Source organism: Piliocolobus tephrosceles, chromosome 15, assembly GCF_002776525.5.
Source record: "Piliocolobus tephrosceles isolate RC106 chromosome 15, ASM277652v3, whole genome shotgun sequence".
NCBI classification, from domain to species: domain Eukaryota; kingdom Metazoa; phylum Chordata; class Mammalia; order Primates; family Cercopithecidae; genus Piliocolobus; species Piliocolobus tephrosceles.
In genome coordinates, this window is record NC_045448.1 from 38,160,392 (window position 1) to 38,181,975 (window position 21,584).

Consider the following 21,584-nt stretch of genomic DNA (forward strand, 5'->3'; position numbering starts at 1 on the left):
AAAAGGCAGGGCTTCTTCCTTTTTTGAAGCTTCCAGTCTATTCAGGAATGCAGACAAGTCAGCAGGTAATCATGGTGTGCACAGGTGAGATGGACTGTGATAGGGAAGTTCAGGTGCCTCCTGCAGTGGGTGTTCCAGCATCCCAGGGGGCTTAGATGAAGCGAAAATGGGGGATGTGATAGGGGTGGAGGATGATCCAGCATGCATATGAGCTCTAAGGCAAGAGAGAGTGCACTTTGGAAAACCCTCCATAGTCCTTAAACTAGCCCCACTTCCCACTTTCAGTTCTACCCACTCTTGGCTTAGGAAATTTTCTCCATTTTTTGCCCTGCAAATTAGCCTTGGTGGCTGAGCTTTGTTTTTTAGATTCTCATTGCTAAGGCTTATTTTGAGGCTTAGTGACCATCTCATTCCTACTGCTGGCCCACAGTAGGGAATCAGACCTTTAGTAGACATGGAGCTCTTCAAATACAGAGTGAACTTGGGACATCTGATCATGTAGGTCAAGATGAACACTACACGAGGGATAGCACAGAATATACCCGAACTGAGAGCCACATGTGAGTGAAGCTGTACTTGAGCTGACAATACTGACGTTCAAAAAGCAACAGGATGATGAGAATGTTCTAGAAGTAGAGGGTAGTGATGGTTATACAACCTTGTGAATATACTACTGCACACCTTAACATGGTGAATTTTATGGTATGTAAATTACATCTCAATGACATCAAAAAAAAAAAAAAGCAACAGCAGATGGTTGCTGGAGGAGGCTGAGCTTAAATACCCCTGGTTACACTTTTTCCTTTCTTTGCATTTACTGGAAGGAGAAGGATTTGTCCTGAGACAAATAGTTTTTTCATCTTCAGAAATTCCTGACAAGCTACAACCCTGTCAAGGCATGAAGAATTTGATTAGTGCTGACTTGATACACAGTCTATTAATTAGTACCTAAATAATTGCATGTTGCCTCTGTGTCATGATTTACAATTGCATGCATGCTTTGATCTTTCTCATCACAGGCAGCACTGAGGAGTGAAGGAATATTTGGGAGGATCAGAAGCTTGGTCCTGATTTTGTCATCAACCAGGACCTTGATGTCTTCAAGGTAGTCCCCAAGCCCTGGGTTTCTGTTTTCTCAACTCTAACATGAGGAGCTAGATGCATCTGGTTTAGTTCGTCTCCATGATGGTTTAGTTCGTCTCCATGATCCTGTGAATTTCAGATGTTGAAAACCTTCAGAACAGCCCTGAAAGATGAACAGGTAGGAGTTATTGTCTATATTTTACCCATGAGGTAACTAATTTACAGGGCTCATTTGCTTTTGAACCAGTACCAGAAATGAGTTCATCTGAATTCTAGTCCCAAACTCTTAGCATGAGAGAAATGTAGACCTTTCGTTCCAGGAGTTTAGCATGTAGGAGGTATTCGGCTGGTAAGGGATTAAGGCAAGATTATAGGTTCTTAAGAAACATAAGCAACAGAGACAAGAACATCAGAAAGGGCCACTATCACTCGGGTCATGGCTGCTGATGGAGCTGGTAAGTCAGAAGAAGTTGTTTGCTGAGAAGTTTGCATTCCCTAGAGCCCAAGTGGGTGTTGCCAGGAAACCCTGAGTTTTCCAACTTGGCAATCAGTGCACAACTGAGTTTTTATAGGAAATTGCCCAGCTCTTTGGAAATTTTATGTGGTATAAATGTAGTTTTGAAATTCTATATATTAGCTTAGCAAAAGGCGGGAACATTTTGGAACCCATGGATTTGGGAGATCTGCTGGCATTGCTGTTATAATTACTTTCAACAGAATTGTACACTGTGACATTATATTGCTCAAAACGATTCAATTTTCTAATCTTTGAGACTTCTTAAAAAGAAATGAACCCCAAATAGAGTGAAGGTGGACTGCAAAACATAGCTTATTCTGCATGAAAAAAATTCATTCTTGGCTCTGCATCTAACAAACTGGCTGTGTGTCCTCAGACAATTCACTTAATGTCTCAGATCCTCAACTTCGTCAACTGCAAATAAAGGGGTTAGAGGAGATCATCTTTAAGGCCCAACTCAGCTCTAACATACTATGATTGGATACAATATACTTGTCCACATTTTTTTGTCTAGCATTTGGGGATTTCTGCTCTTCCATCCTTTACAAATAGAACCTTTCACTGTCACATTCATTCTTCCTTGTCCTACAAACAGAAAGCCCAGGCATAGTCTGATGCCACTTCTGAGGGCTATAGCAGGTGGCACCTAGTGTCCCTACAGTAACTATCTACATTCCTGTGGAAAGTTATCTCACAGAAGCATAGAGAACCTGACCTTGTCTTTAAAGACAGTAAGGTATAATGATTAAAAGAATAGGCTCTAAAGTCAGGCAGACCTGGGTAAATCTGCCACCTACTAGAGAGCTTGGGCAAGCACGTTCACCATGCCTGGTACCTAGTGAGTGCTGTGGGCCTCTATTCTGGAGGGACAGCAGGGCCTTACAAAACCAGCATGAGATGGTAAATGCCTTGCAGGCTGGATTTTCAAGAGGAAATGCCACCTTTTTCTCCAACATCTCTGACAAAATTGCTAACCAAAAGGTACCAGGCCCAGCTAGTTATGAAGGGGATGGAAGTGATCTCTATCCAAGGGAAGAACATTTGATTTGAGGTTTAAAGGAGTTGCTTGGATTCTTATGAAGTAATAGAGGAAAAGAAGAGGCAAAGACAGAGAAGGGGATGGATGAGAATAAAGAACAAGAAAAGAAGCAGTAGGAGACAAATGAGAAGGTTAAAGCTGATAATTTTTACTTTATGATAAAAGGAATTTCTAACAAATTCTAACCATTTTAACAAGAAGAAACAAATTCACTAACTTATATTTCTGCTTAAAGAAATGCATGGGCATTTTTTTTGCATGTGGAGTTTGTTTAAAAATCAGGCATTGAATGCTTTTTTAAAAATACCTAGATCTATTCTGGACATGCACATTCCAATTGATAGATAGATCAAAGTGTCTGATTTTCTTACTGGTAACTTGGCAGCAGTTGCCGGTGGCTTCTTATGAACCTATCAGCTGCTGTGGGATGGTAGAGCAGCTAAGAGTCCAAGACTAGTCCACACAGGCCTGCAGCTCCCACATTCTGATGCATCAAAGCCACAGCAAGTTCCTAAAACTTGGGCTCTGGATCCAGATGCTTTTGGTTCAAATTTTCACTTAATTATTTCTTAGATGTGTGACTTATGGCAATTACTTCCTTCTCTAAGGCTCAGTTTCCACATCTGTAAAATAGGGCTAATGACAGTATTTGCTTCATAAGATTGAGGGTTGAATGAGATAATGCACTTAGCTCAATACTCACCCATAAACTTTTTTTTTTTTTTTTAGACAGAGTTTTGCTCTGTTGCCCAGGCTGGAGTGCAGTGGTGTGATCTCAGCTCACTGAAATCTCTACCTCCCAGGTTCAAGCAATTCTCCTGCCTCAGCCTACTAGGAGCTGGGATTACAAGCACATGCCAACACTCCCGGCTAATTTTTTTTGAATTTTTAATAGAGACAGGGTTTTACCATGTTAGTCAGGCTGGTCTCAAACTCCTGACCTCAAGTAATCCACCCACCTCAGCCTCCCAAAGGGCTTGGATTACAGGCGTGAGCCACCACACCCAGCCAACAACATTCAATACATACTCAATTACTATGTTCTTTTTCTGGGAACTCTAGAATGTAGGATCTTATGATTGGTCCCAAGTTCAAAGATACGGGCAAGTAAGTATAATATAAGAGTGTAGATACAGATTTTGTAGGATATATGCCATGGCCTCTGTCCCATATCAATTTCATACCTATTTTCCAGAAGATAATATCCCAGAAGATACCCCTTGAAATCCCAGAAGATAAAAAAAAATTTTTTTTCCTAACAATTAGAAACATGATTTAAAAAACTACTAAAGGTATATTCATTCAGCCATGCAAATTGTAAAACCATAGCAATCATTCTATTTGTTTGGTCACAGTTTAAAAGCGGAAATTTGCTATAAGAAAAATAAATACAAACAAATACCCAAAATAGTTGAATGCCACCTGCAGAAGAAGCACCAATCCAACTATTTTACTCTGCCTACCTTCACCATATTTCTCATAATTGCCTATGAAAAGTAGTTGCCATTCATTGTACCAGGCAGTGAGCTAAGTGCTTTATGGACCCTGCCTCATTTAACTGTCCCCAGAGCCCTATGAGTAGGCATGTTAGTGCCACGCCTATGTCACGGATGAGGAGATATGCCAGGTCAGAGAGGCGAGTTGGGATTCACACGCAGCAGACTTGTTCCAGGGCTGTGTTCTCAACACTGCATCATGCTGCTTCTGATCTGGATTGTCAAATCTTAGCACTCAGCACTCCTGGCTTGGGTAGAAGGGAATGGGCCCAGAGGTGCTGAGAATGCATCTCGTGTACACCTAGGGTGGAAGTTGGAACAGAGAGTATGTGGAGAGCCTGGGCTAAGACTGAAGCCAGCATGATGAAAACCAAACTCAAGCAGTTTTGTTTTTTAAAAACAATAGGAGTTAAGTATAAATGTAAATCTCAGTTATCATACCACCCCATAGGTGCTTCCAGTAGTTACTGCAGAGCTATCAGACATATATCTGAAATAACAGTACTCTGCATATATTTGAGTTCTCTTCCCCAGCTTGACACTCCAAGGAGTCAGGTGTTCTCTGGGCCAGATCGTTTCCCCACAAACATTGCAATATGCCTAGCCTTCTCATTATATGGATGAAATGTCATCATATGGATGAAAAATGGGATTATTTTATCATTTGACTCTTCTCTCTAGGATTCAAGTGCTTTTATTTATAGACTTTCATGATTTAACCAATTCACCCGAGAAGTAGGAAGAGGGCAGCTTTATTATTTTCAAACTGTGGACTGAGAAATTGAGATATGCAGAAAGAAATAAAGCTGCTCTGCAATTTGGAAAACCATCTGTGATGCTATAAAAACGTCCCACTGTACTCTTGGCCACATAAATCACTATTTTTATTGCCTTCTTTCTGGATGAGATGCGGCTTAATTTGAGAGAGCTGTTTATCATTTGGCAAGCTAACAGAACCTAATTTCAAGTCTCCATTCTAGTGGGTGGTAAGAATAAAGGGAATTTTCTTTGAGGGAAAAGGAAATGATAAGAATAGGAAGGAAACAGTTAGATCTAAAAAAATCAATTTTGAAACCCTTTGGATAATCATGGATTTAATTTGCCCAAACATGGTTGTGGGGTCACATGGATTGGGTTTGAATTCTAAGCCACCATTATGACCACTCACTTAATGTTTCTTCCTACCACTCCCGTTCTACAGTGAGCCCATGACTAAGATGACAACAGCTTAATTGAGTTGTTGCATGATATGGTTTGGCTCTGTGTCCCCACCCAAATCTCATGTTCAACTGTAATCTCAAGTGTTGGACGTGGGACTTGGTGGGAGGTGATTGGATCATGAGGATGATTTCTAATGGTTTAGCACCATCCCCATAGTGCTGCCTCATGATAGAGTTCTCAGGAGATCTGGTTGTTTGAAAACATGTAACACTTCCCCGCCTTTCTCCTGCTGGCCATGTGAAGGTGTGCCTGTTTCTCCTTTACAACTTCTGACTTGATTGTAAGTTTCCTGAGGCCTCCCTAAAAGCAGAAGCCTTTACAGTCCACAGAACTGTGAGCTGATTAAACATCTTTCTTTATAACTTACCCAGTTCAGGTAGTTCTTTATAGCAATGCAAGAACAGACTAATGAAGAAAATTGGTACCAGAGAAGTGAGGCCTTGCTACAAAGATACCTGAAAATGTGGAAGCAGCTTTGGAACTGGATAATGGGCAAAGGGTGGAATTGGTTGGAAAGCTCAGAAGACAGGAAGATGAGGAAATGTTTAGAACTTCCTAGAGACTTGTTTAATGGTTTTGACCAAAATGCTCATAGTGATATGGGCAGAGATGGCCAGGTTGATGAGGTCTCAGATAGAGATGAGGAACTTATTGGGAACTGGAGGAAAGGTCACTCTTGCTATGGTTTAGCAAAGAGACTGGTGGCACTGTGCTCCTGCTCTAGGGATCTGTTCGACTTTGACCTTGAGAGAAATGATTTAGGGTATCTGGCAGAAGAAATTTCTAAGCATCAAAGTGTTCAAGATCTGGCCTGGCTGCTTCCAAAAGCCTAACTCATCTGCATAAACAGAGAAATGACCTGAAACCAGAACTTATATATTGAAAAGGGAGGCAGAGCATAAAAGATTGGAAAATTTGCAGCCTGGTCATACGGTAGAAAAGAAACACTCATTTTTCTGGGGAGAAATTAAAGCCTGATACAGAAATTTGCATAAGTAAAGAGGAGCCAAATACTAACAGTCAAGACATTGGGGAAAATGCCTATGAGGCATTTCAGAGATCTTTGGGGCAGCCCCTCCCATCACAGGCCTGGAGGCCTAGGAGGGAAAAATGGTTTCATGGGGCCAGGCCCATGGCTCTGCTGCTTTGTGCAGCCTTGGGACATGGTGCCCTGCATCCCACCTGCTCCACCTCCAGCTGTGGCTAAAAGGGCCCCAGATACTTCTCAGACTGCTGCTCTAGAGGGTGCAAGCCACAAGCCTTGGTGGCTTCCATATGGTGTTAAGGCTGCAAGTACAAAGAGGGTAAGAGTTGAGGCTTGGGAACCTCCACCTAGATTTCAGGTGATGTATGGAAAGGCCTGGATGTCCAGGCAGGAGTCTCCTGCAGGCGCAGACCATTCATGGAGAATCTCTAATAGGGCAGTGCAAAGGGAAAATGTGGGGTTGGAGCCCCCATACAGAGTTACCACTGGGACACTGCCTAGTGGAGCTGTGAGAAGAAGGTCATCATCCTCCAGACCCCAGAATGGTAGATCCACTGACAGCTTGCACCATGCACCTGGAAAAGTCACAGGCATTCAACATCAGTCCAAGAAAGAAGCTACAGAGGATGTGCCCTGCAGAGCCACAGAAGCAGAGCTGCCCAAGGCCTTGGGAGCTCACCCCTTGCATCAGTGTGGCCTGGATGTGAGATACAGAGTCAAAGAAGATTATTTCAGAGCTTTGAGATTTAATGACTGCCCTGCTGGGTTTCGGACTTGCATGGGACCTGTAGCCTCTTTGTTGTGACTGAGTTCTCCTTTCTGGAAAGGGAGTATTTACCCAATGCCTGTACCCCCATTGTATCTTGGAAGTAGCTAACTTTTGTTTTTGATTTTACAGGTTCATAGGTGGAAGAGACTTGCCTTGTCTCAGATGAGACTTTGGACTTGGACTTTTGAGTTAATTCTAGAATGAGGGGGACCGTTGAGAAGGTATGATTGTATTTTACAATGTGAGAGGACATGAGATTTGGGAGGGGCCAAGGGTGGAATGGTATGGTTGGGCTCTGTGTCCCTACCCAAATCTCATGTTGCATTGTGATCCCGAGTGTTGGAGTAGGGGTTTGGAGGGAGGTGATTGGATCATAGGGGTGGTTTCTAATGGTTTAGCACCACTCCCCCAGTGCTGTCTCATGATGGAGTTCTCAGCAAATCTGGTTGTTTGAAAGTGTGTAGCATCTCCTTCGCCCCCTCTCTTGCTGGTCATGGCCTGTTTCTCCTTCACCTTCTGCCATGATTGTAAGTTTCCTGAAGCCTCCTCCAGAAGCAGAAGCCTATAGAGCCCACAGGAACCATGAGCTGATTAAACATCTTTTCTTTATAAATTACCCAGTTTCAGGCAGTTCTTTATGGCAATGTAAGAATGGACTAATAGAGCATGTCACTAGGATAGCACAAAGGAGAGGGCCCAGAACCAGAGGAGAGATAAGCAGCTCATTTTTTTCATCTTTCTCAATGTTTCTTGCTTCCTCTATGTTGTTCTCATCCATTTTTCATTTCATCCCATTTCCTCTTTTTTCCCTTTCATTTCCTCATTCTGGGACAGCAAGAGGTCATGTTCTTGCTGCCAACAGTTTTGACATTTTCAGTAGTCGTGACAGCCACAAAGCCAGGGCTGGACCTGTACAGAGGTCTGGTCTGCAACAGGAGGGAGTCTGTAGTGTGCAGGGGGTCTACAGCTGTCACTTAGATCCCAAGCTGCCTCTTCACTTTTAATTTTGCTCACAGTGGCTTTTGTCAAAGGCAATTTAAAAATTCAGGGCTAGGTAGTCTAATCTGTCAATCCTGTCTTTACTTTATGGTTTCCAGGTTTGTGTCTTACTTAGGAGGGCCTTCCCGATGCTAAAATTATATATGTAAACAGATATACCACAATTGACTAAACAGAAATTTGGGCAAGCTGGCACATTTGAAACAGGGCTGTCTCCTAAAATTTGGAACGTGTGGATAGCATGCATATGCTTGGACTCTAAGATTTACTTTCTCTAGAAAAATCCTTCTAGCTCCCTCACTCACTGCCTCGGCCTCCCAGCTCCACCCTAGCCATTTCATCTTATGGTCGGGGAACATTCAGTTGCTAGGGCCAGAAACCCACTCAGAATAGCTTAAGTAAATGGGAATTACTTGCACAGTGATAAGGGAATACTATGAAACCCAGTTTGAAGAATTGCACCTGGATCACTGAAGGGCTAGAGTCTGGAGCTGCTCTTCCTTCTCCCTTTCTCTCAGTTATCTTTGTGTCTGCTCCATCCTCTCCCCCCAGTCAAGCATACTCTTAGCACGTGACCTTAAATGACTGTGTAAGTCAGTCCTTGAGCCCACAGAATCTTGTGAGTCTAGCACTCACAGACAACAAATGCCCTCAGGCTTTCTGTGTCCCAACTCTGAGTTCTAGATAAAGATATCTGATTGGTTACAGTGGGTCATGTCTAAAGTGGGTCTACTCCCAGTTCAATTATTGGTGGCCAGGGCCATGAGCCACATGGTTGCCCCTTGGGGCAGTGGGCACGGTAAAGTTCACAAAGAAGATGTGGTGGGGAAGAAATGACCACTGTAACTCTGTGGTCCGGTTCCCACACCCATATTGTAATTTTTGCTCCCCTTCAAGTTTGCCCTTGATGTTGTCTCTAACTGAATTCTGTTTTCTCCCATGGTTAGATTTATACCAGATCCAGGACCTTTTAGGGAGGGCCGTGGTCCTGTCCCCTGGGGGAAGCTTTGATCTAAGACTGCTCCCTAATGGAAATTAAGAAGGGGAAAGCCTAGGCTACAGATAGAGAAGGATGAGTCATTCCAGCAGCCATGGCGAAAAGGACTCCTGGAGACGTAGGGACTGTTTATGTGGCCACTCACCATCATGCAGGCCCCCAATAGGGGTGAGGCAAGGAAGGACACAGAAAGGCTGCTCAAGTGCATTTCTGGTTTTGCTTCCTACTGCAAACAACTCTTGTCATATGACTGGGAGAGTGTGGTGGTGGCAATAAGCAGAAAAACTTGAGTCTAAGAGTTGCTTTCTGAATTCCCTTATTAGGATCAATGTAGTCTTAAAAAGTTGACTTTTGAGAAAATAAGAGAAAATAAATCTTTTCTGTTTTCTGCAGCCAGACTAAGGATTTAGTGGTGAATGATAGGTGGGAACGTGGTGGGACTCTGACTGGTTATACGGTCTCTGTGAGGCTCAATTCTTTTATCTCTAAAAGAGAGAACTGTCTACCCAGTGAGAGAAGGTCTTTTGGGAACCCACTAAACTCTAACATAATGTTATTATACAGTAAGTTCTCACTTAATGGCATTGATAGGTGCTTGGAAACTACAACGTTAAGCAAAATGACATATAACAAAAGCATTTTTTTCTCATTAATGTTATAACAAAACGTTAAAGGAAGTGACATTATTTATGAACCTGCTGTATGTTGTTTTGCTTAAAGTTACAGATTCCAAGAACCTATTGATGACATTAAGTGAGGACTTACTGTACTAGTATCATTTATAACTTACAAAAATGACTTAATTAATATACCACAAAATATGCAGATTTCTAACTGTTAGAGACCAGATAAATATGAATATTTTGTTAAAATGTCTGTCTTCTCCATCCTGGCTAACATGATGAAACCCTGTCTCTACTAAAAAATATAAAAGACTAGCCGGGCGAGGTGGCGGGCACCTGTAGTCCCAGCTACTCGGGAGGCTGAGGCAGGAGAACAGCGTGAACCCGGGAGGCGGAGCTTGCAGTGAGCTGAGATCTGGCCACTACACTCCAGCCCGGGCCACAGAGTGAGACTCCGTCTCAAAAAAAAAAAGTCTGTCTTCTCCACTTTACCAATCTTCACCAACCTCCTCCCTCCAGAATATTCCTCCAGAATATAAAATGCCTCGTCAACATGAGAGAACAGCAGGAAGCACCAATTTGTGGTAATCCTCTGTATGGAGGAGGCTGTTACATAACCACAAAGGCACAAAGCTGCAGTTTTGAGAACATCTTCCCACGCCAGTTCTAAGCATTGACCTCAGCTATGGTTGCTAACACGGGAATCAGCACTGGTGACTTTGAGCTATCAATCATCCTTCCCTAACACATGATTCTTTTGGAAAAATATGTGAGATTGGAGATTACCTGTGATGGTTTGGATTTAGATTTTGCCTCAAGGTTCAGGTAATGGTAAATAGGCAGGAGTTTAATAGGAATTAAGGTTATTTGATAATTCCTGGGCCACTGCAGATAGAAAGGGTTGGCAATTTTGTCATTTGGACTGCCTCTGATTGAAGGCGCAGGCCTGTTTCATGAAGCTGTGAAACATGAACATGGCTGTATCTGCATCAAAGTGAGTGGTAACCAGGTTAATAGTATTGATAACCACATTCATTTTACAGGAAACACAAACACGAATCACTTGTTCTTACTTTTCTTTTACAGTGGTCTCAAGTAGTCAAGACCCCCTGTTGGGAGGAGCTTCTATTCCTGCTCTGTGGAAGAAATGGGCGTGCCAGATGCCCGGAAGATCAAAGGCTCACATTCTAGGTGGAGCACCCTTGTTCTTCTCATCAGAATCAACTAGAGAGATGGGCTCCTTCTCCATCCCTACCCACGGGCATTGGTCAAGCTGAAAGCAAAGACAATCCGTTGCCCCCAGGAGAACTGGTCTTACTCTAAATCAGGGGCCTGCAAACTGTTTCTGTGAAGGTCGGGATAGTACATTTTTTGCCTGTGTGGGCCTTCCAGTCTGTCTCAGTTACTCAACTCTGTGATTTCGAGCAACCATTAGACAGTATGTAAATGAATGAGCATGGCCTCATCTGGCCCTCCACCCACAGGCCATAGTTTGCTGACTCCTGCAAGAGTAAAACCCTTTATGAACTAGAGAGTTCCATGCTTGAACATGGGTCCAGAAAATACGGGAAGGCAAACCTCACACATTTGTGGTTGTGTGCCTCCTAAGTGCTTTGTGTCACTGTTGGCTTCCAATTCCTAGGAAGGGCCTTGGGAACCAACCATATGTTGACTCAGGGAGAAAACGACTTTTGGGAGAGAGAGTCAGAGAATGGGTACCATGTATCCTTCAGAGCCCTCAGCTTTCAGATTGACAAAGTAACAGATCGTAGTCTACTAAATTCTCTGGCTTAAAGCATGGAGCCACACTTACCCTGCCAGGCTGGTGCCCCGGTTCTCGGACGTGGCTAGCAGCAGCCATGAGGAATGAGCATGTGGCTAGTACAGGAGAAAGAATGCTAGGTGGCACTTGGTCAGCAACTTTCCAATATCATGTTTCTTAATTGTATCACCAAATGTGTATTATCATCCTGTCTTAAAGAAAAGAAATATGAGCCTCTCCTGCCAGACAGAAATTTCCAGGCAGCAGAAGCATGACTTTGGCATTATGGCAGACAGAGAGGTGTCCTTTTCTTGTGCCTTTCCTTCAACCTGCCTGATCCCAGCTCTGCTCAGCAGTGACCCATGCTCTCTTGACCACTTGTCTCCTGCAGACCTGTAATTTGTCCACTTTGCTCCATCCTGGGCTGCTGGAACTACCCCCTGTTTGGGGCTTCTCCTCCAGGGGCTCACGCAAGTTTAGAAAAGCAGCAAAATAGCCAGCATGCAGACCAGCCTATCCTTTTAATGAATGTCTTTGAAGCTACCATGTTCTAAAACATTTTCAGCATGTTTTGAAGCTTTTTTATTATTACTATAGGGAACACTCTGAAACTAATGCTATGGTTATGAGGAACTCAGAGCCATCCCCAATATGATTCCATTTCCCAACAAGTTCAAGAAACAGAATCCAGGCACGTAGTATATGAACAATGCCAAAAGATGCAACCAATACAGCAAAACTTCATGGTGTTAGAGACATGAAGGAGGTCGGAAATTACCCTCTAAGTTTGTTCTTTTAGCTCATTATTTACTTTTAAAGTACTGCTTGTGCAGAACCCAAGGACAGCTGCACATTTATTGCACATTTATATTCACTGCCTGCTGATGACATTCAATGTAAATGCCTGCAGCAGGGGATTGGTAAACTGTCCAGGGGAAGCACGAATTAGAAAAACTACAAAATAGGCTTCCCTAAGCCCATGAATTTACCATATCAAGAATATGTAAGATACATTCATTCGTTCATTAGTAGGCTCCAAGACATTGCAGATGGTGGGGAAGGTGGGGGTGGGGGTGGGGGGTGGGCAGGCACTACTGACTCAAAAGTTATTGCGCGTGGGACACTTTGCCAAACTCTGAGGCCTGTGTGGGTTGAGGCACATGTGTTGGGGCCTCCATCAGGACTGGGTGGAGGCCAGGGCAGGACACAGTGGTCTGGAGCTGAGGAGTACAACACACAACTCCACAGGAGCCTCAGAGTTTAGTACGTGTGCAGGGTAGTATGTTGGGGCAACGTGTGTCAGTCTGAGAGTCTTCTACAGCTGAGAGCCTGGGGTTCCCAAGGAAAAAGGGTGATGCCAGCAGGGAAGAGCCAAAAATGCTAATCGGCCTTCAAAATTCAGCATACAATGGGGATATCGTGATTCCAAGCAGAGAAGCTAAAAGAAATACAGTTCACCAAGGCCTGGAGTTCAGGTGCCTTGTCCCAGGACCTATGTAGCATTGAGACTTCCTGAGGTCCTTTAAATGATGCAATTATCAAGCCTCTTTTGAAGATCTTTTTTAAATGCTTTTTCTTGTTGCATTGTCTTTTTGTTCTCAAGGAAATATAGGCCCTTTGGTGAACTGTTTTATAACTACAGCATTGGCTGTAAGGAGGTGTTCATATTCTCTTAGTATAATAACATCAAAAAGCTGAAAGAAGTCAGAGATTTCTGGGAGGGAAATGGCTTCAGAATATGCCCCTCAGGCTGCCATAGATCTGACACACCAGAAACATTTGGAAGACAGACCGGAGTTAGATTCCATAACTCAGGCTATGTGGCCTACCTGCTGGGGCTCCTATGGCTTTCCCATCCTCCACTCCCCAAGTTGTGGCAGAAGAGCCCCTTCCAAATTGTCCTGGGTCTGATTAACCTCGGTATGTTAGAAGGCAGGGGGTTGTCAAAGGCCAGGATATTCTTTGCTGTCTCTCATTGTGCTGAAGTTGTTGAAGCCTGGAGTACCAACCGGGATTTCAGACAGCTTGGAGAATGTCCATTCTGGTTCTCCAACGAGGCCTCTTATTTGATGGGTAGCTGAGAAAGAGGAAGGCAAGGGGGCTTTAGATCTTCTGGAAATCTTGATTCTTCAGAGTTGATTGACTCATCTCTTCCCTGGAGTCAGCGACAGGCAAATTCACAATTTCACTCAATGCTTACAAATTCCAACAGAGGTGAATAGCTCAAAAATGGCCAGTATTCTGGGTTAGAACCTGATGAAAGAAAGAGATACAGAAGGAAAACAGTGTCCTGCCACAAAGTAGCAAAGACACATTGCCTTGGTGTCAACACACTTATACTTATACTTGGTTCTGCCACTTATAATGAAGTGACCTACTGCTAATTGTTAACTTCTCTGAGTCTCAATTTGCTCATCCATAAAAATAATGCCTCAGTGTTGCAGTGAAGGCTTCCTATAAAGTGACCAGCAGGCAGCTAGACATAGTAAGTGGTTGGTGCAAAGTAGCTGCTGCTGGGATGCTTAGGTTTTCGTTCTGTTTAAGCACTCATCTAGAACTGATGTGCTATTACATCTATTTGACTGTCCTGCAAACAAAAGATAAATTGTTTCCTAGGAGTATTTGATTTTTCTAAGCTAAACACTTGGTGCATAGCAGCTTACCACTTGCATTTAATTTTCTTTTTTTGTATAAAATAAACTGAAAAACCAGTTTCTTTTGGCAGAATTTAATCATTGAACCTATTTTTAAAATGCTGTTTGTGTACTTTCTTTCCTTTTTAGAAAATTCCTTTTGCTATTTAGGAAAATGTTTAATTTTGTTCTAATGGCTACCTTTGTAGGACTCTTTATTACCTTTTTAAAATTTTTTTAATCTTTTACCCTCTGGTCTGTCAGTTTTAAATGGTATATTTTGGCTCCCTATTACTTATAGTGTAAACTCAATGATCTTATTCTACTTTCTTCTTTCTTACCCACTTCTCCCATTTTAAAAATTGTACTATTTCTATTCTGTTAGAAAATGCAATGTTTAACTACCATTCTTATATCCATATCTCCAACCTTGTATTAGTCCTAGATCTATATATGAAATGCCCACCTTCAATCCTCCTGCTGAAGTGTCTGCAGTCAGCTCTTAGTTGAATAAAGTACAATTAATTCTGCAGTGGATTCATCAGGAAGGGCATGTGGGCACAGTATTCTTGTGTTCTTGCATCTTCAAAACTTGTATCATTAATGTTTGAAGAACCGCTCGGCTAGATATAAAGTTCTTGACTTGCATTTTCTCAAGCTTCTCAAACTGCGCTTCACTCACGTCTTGCTTTGTATGTTGTTGTTGAGAAATCCAGTGTCAGTCGAATCCTCTTCTCCTTTCAAGCTATTTTATGTTTCCTCCAAAAGGCCATATAGATTCTTTTCTTTCTCTTTAAAGCTTGGCAGTTCTACTAGGATATGGCTCTGATATAATCATGCCAGGTCAACTTTTTCAAGAGGACCCTTTCACTTGTAGATTCAATTCCTGATTTATTTCCAGAAAGTTTTCTTGGATTATAATTTTAAATGATAGTTATATTCCATTGTTTTGCTCTCCTCGTCCAAGAACTCCAGTTGGACATCCTTGGCTGGTCTTCCACTTCGATCACTTTCCTCTGACCTTTTTCATTTCTTTCTTTACCTCCCTTTTGCTCTCTTGTTGTTTTCCTGCTTTTCTTCAATGCCTTTTACTAAATTTCCATTTAAATTTATTCTCCCGTGGGCCTCATAATTTTGTCTACATTTCTGGTATGATTTTGCCATTTTCTTTGATATTCTTCCTATGTTCAATGACTATCATTTCATTTCTTCCTTTTCTTCTTTCTTGATCCATTAGTGTTGCTGAGTTTTATATTTCTGATTCAGTTTTATATTTTGGATTCTTTTTATATATCTCCAAACTCTATTCTGAGGAAAATTAATTTTTGTGGGAGTATTATGTTACAATGTTCCTCAGCTCATGGTTCCCCCCACCACGCCCCGCCCCTGAGGTGAGGGAGTATTTTCTTCAGCTGAGTTACCTGGGTTCACTTTTTACAACAATTTTATTTGGATATGATTGCTGTTTTTCTGTACCTCTTCATTCTCTGGAGAGAGTTCCTCATGTGACAGCAGCATCTCCTTTTAGTTCTGCCCTTTTCTGTGAAGTTTCTTTTATGGAAGATGTTGATGGTGAAGTTAGGAAGAAAAAGAAAAGGACTACTGTGTCTTTTTTCCTAGAAACATTAATTTTATCTTTTCTTTTTTCTTTCCTTTCACAGCTATTTCACCGAGGAATACCTCCACTTCTCTGTATCTCATTCTCCCTAAGAAGCAGTGCTTCTCCAGGGCTGCCACTTCTGGGCCTCACTCATTTCAAATCTTTTCCCTGCAGCTGGTGGTGTGAACTGCCAAGTTCCAAATTGTGTAGAGCCTTTCTTAACTTAGTTGGGCTTTCTCTTGAGAGTATGCATACCTTATGTAAGTCCTTAATGCCCTCTACTATTTTTGATACCATTCTTTAATACTTCCCTACTTCACTTTCTATACCCATAGGCTTGAAGCAGTGGGCAAAAGGGAACTGTTAGAATATGGTGCATTTTTCTACTTGCTGATAATTTACAGCTTGTAGTATTCTCCAATTCTTAGTAATGCTAAAGCCATAATGTTATTTTATATTTTCACTCTATTTATTTGAAGGGTTTTGTAAGTTGCATGGGGAGATTTGAAGTCAAGCAGCTGCCATCATTTTCCATTCGTGTTTGGTGTTCATTGAACTTCTTAGATTTGCATGTTGATATTTTTCATCAAATTTGGAAAAAATTTTGACTGCATATTTTTTCGAAACTTTTTTATCTCAATCTCTCTTCTTTTTTATCTCAAATCTTTTTCTCCTCTTTTTCTGGGGACTTTAATTACATTAATATTTGAATGCTTAATACCATTTCACAGGTAACAGAGACTACCTCTAGCCTTTTTTCTCTTAGCTTTAGTTTGGATAGTTTCTACTACTCTTGTCTTCAGGTTCACTGATCCTTTCTTTTGCAGTGTCCACTCTGCTGCTAAGGCCATCCAGTGAACTTTTTATTTTAGATATTTTATTATTATTATCATATTCATTTCTCTACTGAGAATATCCATTTGTTTACTCATTATCTTTTTATTTAAACCTGTAAACATATGCATAATGGCTGTTTTAAAGTCTGTGTCTATTAATTCCAACATCTCTGGGTCTGTTTCTATTTTTTGTTAATTTTTTTCCTGGCTATAGGTAACATTTTGCTACTACTTCACATGACTAGTAATTTCTGATTGTGTGCTAGTTATTGTAAATTCTTGAAACTTCCTTCTCTTGGCTCCTGTGACACAATGATCTCTAGGTTTTCCTACCACTACTTTGGAATTCTGTCCATCTTATTTAACACTCATTATCCTCTACTTGATTTCCAAATGTCAGAGATCCTCATGGCTCAATCTTATATTTTATCTTTTCTCACACTATATTTTCTCTTTAGGCAGTCTCATCTACACCCTATGCTTCAATCACCACCTATACACTCATGATTCAAAACCATATAAATTCAGCTGAGACCTCTTCTCTGACTAACTCCAGACTAATTGCTACTTGTTTCAATAACACATCTATCTCACTGTGTCCAGAACCAATATTGTGATTTCCCTGGCCTGCCTACATGTGCAAACACACACACACACATACATACACATGCAATGAAATAGGGAACTTCTTCTAGTGATATAAATTTCAGTGAATTATACCACCATCACTTCAATTATGCATGTTTGAAATATAGGCATCTTGACACCTCTCTCTTTCTCATCCCCCATATATATTCCATCTTGAAATTGTGTTGATTTTATACTTCCACTTCTCTCCATTGCCATCTCTCTCTGCCACTATCCAGTTTTTAGCTCCCACTACCTCTCACCTGCATTATGAAATAGCTCCAAATTTATTGTGCACATCTAATCTCACCCTGCTACAATCCATTCTCCAAATCATTGCCAGCATTACATTTTTGAAATGCAAATCTAATAATGCAAATCTAATTCATTCTCTCTCTGTATTTGTGTCTCTCTGTCTACATACATACACACACACACACACACACAGACACACACAGTTTTAAAGAAGTCTACAATTGTTGTCCATTGCTTTTTGGATGAAAACAAAAATCATTAACATGGGCTGGTCCCTACCTGATTCATGTTACCATGCTTTCCTTGCTGTCTCCTATCCCTCTCTGTTGTCTTGGTCCTATCTGTTCTGGATTTCCGGGAGCATATCTGCCTCTGGTCTTTGCCTGTGCTATTCCGTCTGCATTAAAGGCTCCTTCATCTCCTCATCACCTCCTCCAAACCTGAAATTAATTGTCGTTTTCTGGGGGAGGCCTTCCCTGAATTCCTTGGCCAATCTCACACTTATACTCACACTGGCACAATGTACCTCTCATTTGTAGTCCCTATAACATTTGTAATTTCACATTTATTTCCATGATTCTTTCATTCAGGTATGACACCCCTACTGAATTATAACTGTCATGAAACCAAGGATTGTGTCTGTTTTGGCACACTCATATTTCCAGTATTAATCATAGTGTCGATGTTCAATAAATATTTGTTGAATCAGTGAATAATGAATAAAAAGTACTCCTCCATGGTTCTTTTTTATTCTCATGCTTAGCTCTCACTCTACGTTTCTAACAAATGGCCTAAGCAGAGGAGGATGCTAAAGGGGCTGTTAAGGCAGCAAGAAAATCAAGTAACACAGAAACAGAGTCAGTTGGTTCTCTGCCCTTAGGATTCTCAGAAGAATTTTTTGTTTCTGCCTTCAAAATGAAGCTGGAATATTAAAACTGATCTTTTGGTCCCTGGAAGATGAAGTATAAACCATCATCAAAAAGTATCTACTGTTGGGACTGGTGGCTCACTTTGTCCTTCCCTCCTATAAGCCATGAGAAGGAATCAAAATGATTCTGTCATCAAGGGCATTATAAATCCTGGATCTTCACCTGATTTTTAATGCTTCACATCTAGCACAAGCACTTTTATTTTCAAGGGATTCCATACTATATTGGGTAGCCCCTGGCTGGGCTGGGATATAATTATCTTGGTGGAATAGGATCAGCATGTGTAAGAGTGGGATACTACTGTTGGGCACTGTATTGAAAAGAGTAACCCTGGGGAGGTGAAGGTGATTATTAAGACCAACTCTGAAGCAATGACTGGTGACCAGAAATGAGTTGATGTCAGAAATTTCTACAGAGATGGTGATAGCTTAGAAAGGTGAAAATCCAGTAAATAGTCTGGGATTTAAAAACTCAAGTAAGGGATACAAGGGATGATGCAGAAATTATGTGTAGTAGAAAAGGCAGATGTCGGCCGGGCGCTGTGGCTCAAGCCTGTAATCCCAGCACTTTGGGAGGCCAAGACGGGCGGATCACGAGGTCAGGAGATCGAGACCATCCTGGCTAACACAGTGAAACCCCGTCTCTACCAAAAAATACAAAAAACTAGCCGGGCGAGGTGGTAGGCGCCTGTAGTCCCAACTACTCGGGACGCTGAGGCAGGAGAATAGCATAAACCCGGGAGGCGGAGCTTGCAGTGAGCTGAGATCCGGTCACTACACTCCAGCCCGGGCGACAGAGCGAGACTCCGTCTCAAAAAAAAAAGAAAAAGAAAAGAAAAGAAAAGAAAAGGCAGATGTCAGGGGTAGAAATATATCACCAGGCAAGTGAGGCCAAGGACATGCCCATCTGGAACACAAGGCAGAATCTCTTCAGTAAGTTGGCTTTATTGGTTTTAGTCGTTTTTATCTATTCCTGATGCTCATGTGATACTTTGTTTCTTGAGTGAATTTTGGTATCTCAAACACATACAAGGAGAAAGACAGAACAGAAGTTCTTAGGTAGTTTTTTGGTAATAGAAGTTAGATTTTTTTTTTTTTTTTTTTGTAAGGAAGAAAAATACTGGGAGAGATTGATCGTTTCTTATACAAAGGCCTTCATTCCTCATGAAAATAGAACTTTCAGTCAAGAATTTGGTCCTTTAAAAAAGAAAAAGGAAGAAAAGAAAGCATGAGCTCTATACCTCTTTTGACTAAATACTGCCACTGACTTTCCTGTTTGGAACTAAAGGCTGTCTCTTGTTCCACAGGTCAAATGCATGCTTTTAAAAATGCCACTTGGCCCCTTGGGTTCCCCATTCTCAGTAGAAAAACAAAATGGTCAATAATTTATTTCGACATGCAAACTTAGCTGAACTTTTTTTTTTGGTGATTTAACCCCACAGATGTAAAGTGAAAGAGTTCCCGAAAAGCAAGTGAGAGCCATGAGATTGCTACAAGTCTGTGAGCACATTTTTTTCAAGGATTTTCAAGAATCCCAGAGTTTGCCCTTGCTTCAGGAAAAAGAACTGGTTGACACCTAACAGGTTTTAAGCCATGAGAAGCTGAGGCCCATCGTGAGGAGGGCAGGGGCAGCGGGGCCAGGACACATACTGCGAGGTCACCCACCTCCTACCTCACCACCCCCGCTGAGACGTCTGCTGGGTGGGAGGAGGCTCATTGCCAGAGAACAGTCTGGTGTTTTCTGTTCCTGCTGCAGGAAGTCCCCCTTCTCCTGCCACCCCCACAGCTCCTCAGCCTGGAAACCACTTTTAGAGAGGAGAAGGGAAGCAAAGCTTTCAAAAGCACATACCTGTGGGGTTTGAAGCGAGGGGCCCCTTGTTCGAGTATTTCTCCCCCAAACTTGAAAGGACACTTCAGATTCATTAATTTTAGTTTTGATGTTTCTTCAGTAATTAAGAAGCCACTAAGAAAAATTGACCCTGGGAAGACAAATTCCTGAAGCTGAGTCAGATATAGCCAGCTCTTACCACACCACCTGACCGTCAGTTCCCTCTGACCTCATCTCTTCCAACCTCCTCTCTGTCTGACTCAGCAGTGGCCACACAGGCCTCCCTGCTGATTCGAGAATGGCTCCCACCTGAGGCCTTGGGCCCCCCTTGTTTTTGCCCCCGCTTACCCATCTGGCTTCCCCCTCACTGCTTCCAAGGCTCTGCTCAGAGAGCATCCTGTCAGACTGGTGTTTCCTGGCCACGCTGAGTATATCTTTCCCCTATTTCATTTTCCTTCGTGGCACCTTTTACCACCTAATACATTCAATGGGTCTATGTTTGTTTGTAGTAAGTCTCGCATGACTAGAATGCAAGATCCATGCGAGAAGAGACTTTCTGCTCTACCCTTGGCACATAGTGGGTGTTCAAAAAATATTCAAGTGCTCGCTTCCGCAGCACATGTACTAAAATTGGAACGATACAGAGAATATTAGGACGGTCCCTTCATAAGGATGACATGCAAATTTATGCAGCATTCCATAATTTCGAGAAATGCAAATCAAAACCACAATGAGCTAACATCTCATACCAGTCAGAATGGCTATTATTAAAAAGACAGAAAATAATAGATGCTGGTAAGGCTGCAGAGAAAAGGGAAAGCTTATACACTATTAGTGGAAACACAAACTAGTTCAGCCACTGTGGAAAACAGTTTGGAGATTTCTCAAGGAACTCAAAATAAAACAGCCATTTGACCCAGCAATCCCACTACTGAGTATATACCCAAAGGAAAATAATTCATTCTATCTTAAAGACACAAGTGCTTATACGTTCATTGCAGGACCATTCACAATAGCAAGGACATGGAATCGAAGTAAGAGCCCATCAACAGTGGATTGGATAGAGAAAATGAGGTACAAATATACCATGGACTACTATGCAGCCATAAAAAAGAATGAAATCATGTCCTTTCAGCAACATGGGTGGAGCTGGAGGGCATTATGACCTCCATAAATGACCTAATGTAAGAACCTAAAACAAAATATTGCATGTTATCACTTGTAAGTGGAGGCTAAACATTGAAGACACATAATAATGAAGATGGGAACAATAGGCACTGGGGATCACTAGATGGGGAAGGAAGGGAGCGGGGTCATGGGCTGAAGTGCCACCTGTTGGGTCCTATACTTATGCCCTGGGTGATGGGATCATTGGGATCCCAAGCC

General features: G+C 42.0%; 1 long non-coding RNA gene and 1 other non-coding gene across 2 annotated transcripts; one reads left to right on the top strand and one right to left on the bottom strand.

The window, feature by feature from the left end:
• Positions 1 to 771: 771 nt before the first annotated feature.
• On the bottom strand, positions 772 to 20,360 carry LOC111545370. Its single transcript, XR_002732422.2, has 3 exons — positions 20,220 to 20,360; positions 13,321 to 13,744; positions 772 to 1,246 (listed from the first exon to the last, which is right to left on the bottom strand). It is a non-coding gene; the product is annotated as an uncharacterized LOC111545370 (long non-coding RNA).
• A 438-nt stretch (positions 20,361 to 20,798) lies between these two features.
• LOC111545443 lies at positions 20,799 to 20,905 on the top strand. The gene has a single exon (XR_002732459.1). It is a non-coding gene; the product is annotated as a U6 spliceosomal RNA (small nuclear RNA).
• The last annotated feature ends 679 nt before the right edge of the window (positions 20,906 to 21,584 follow it).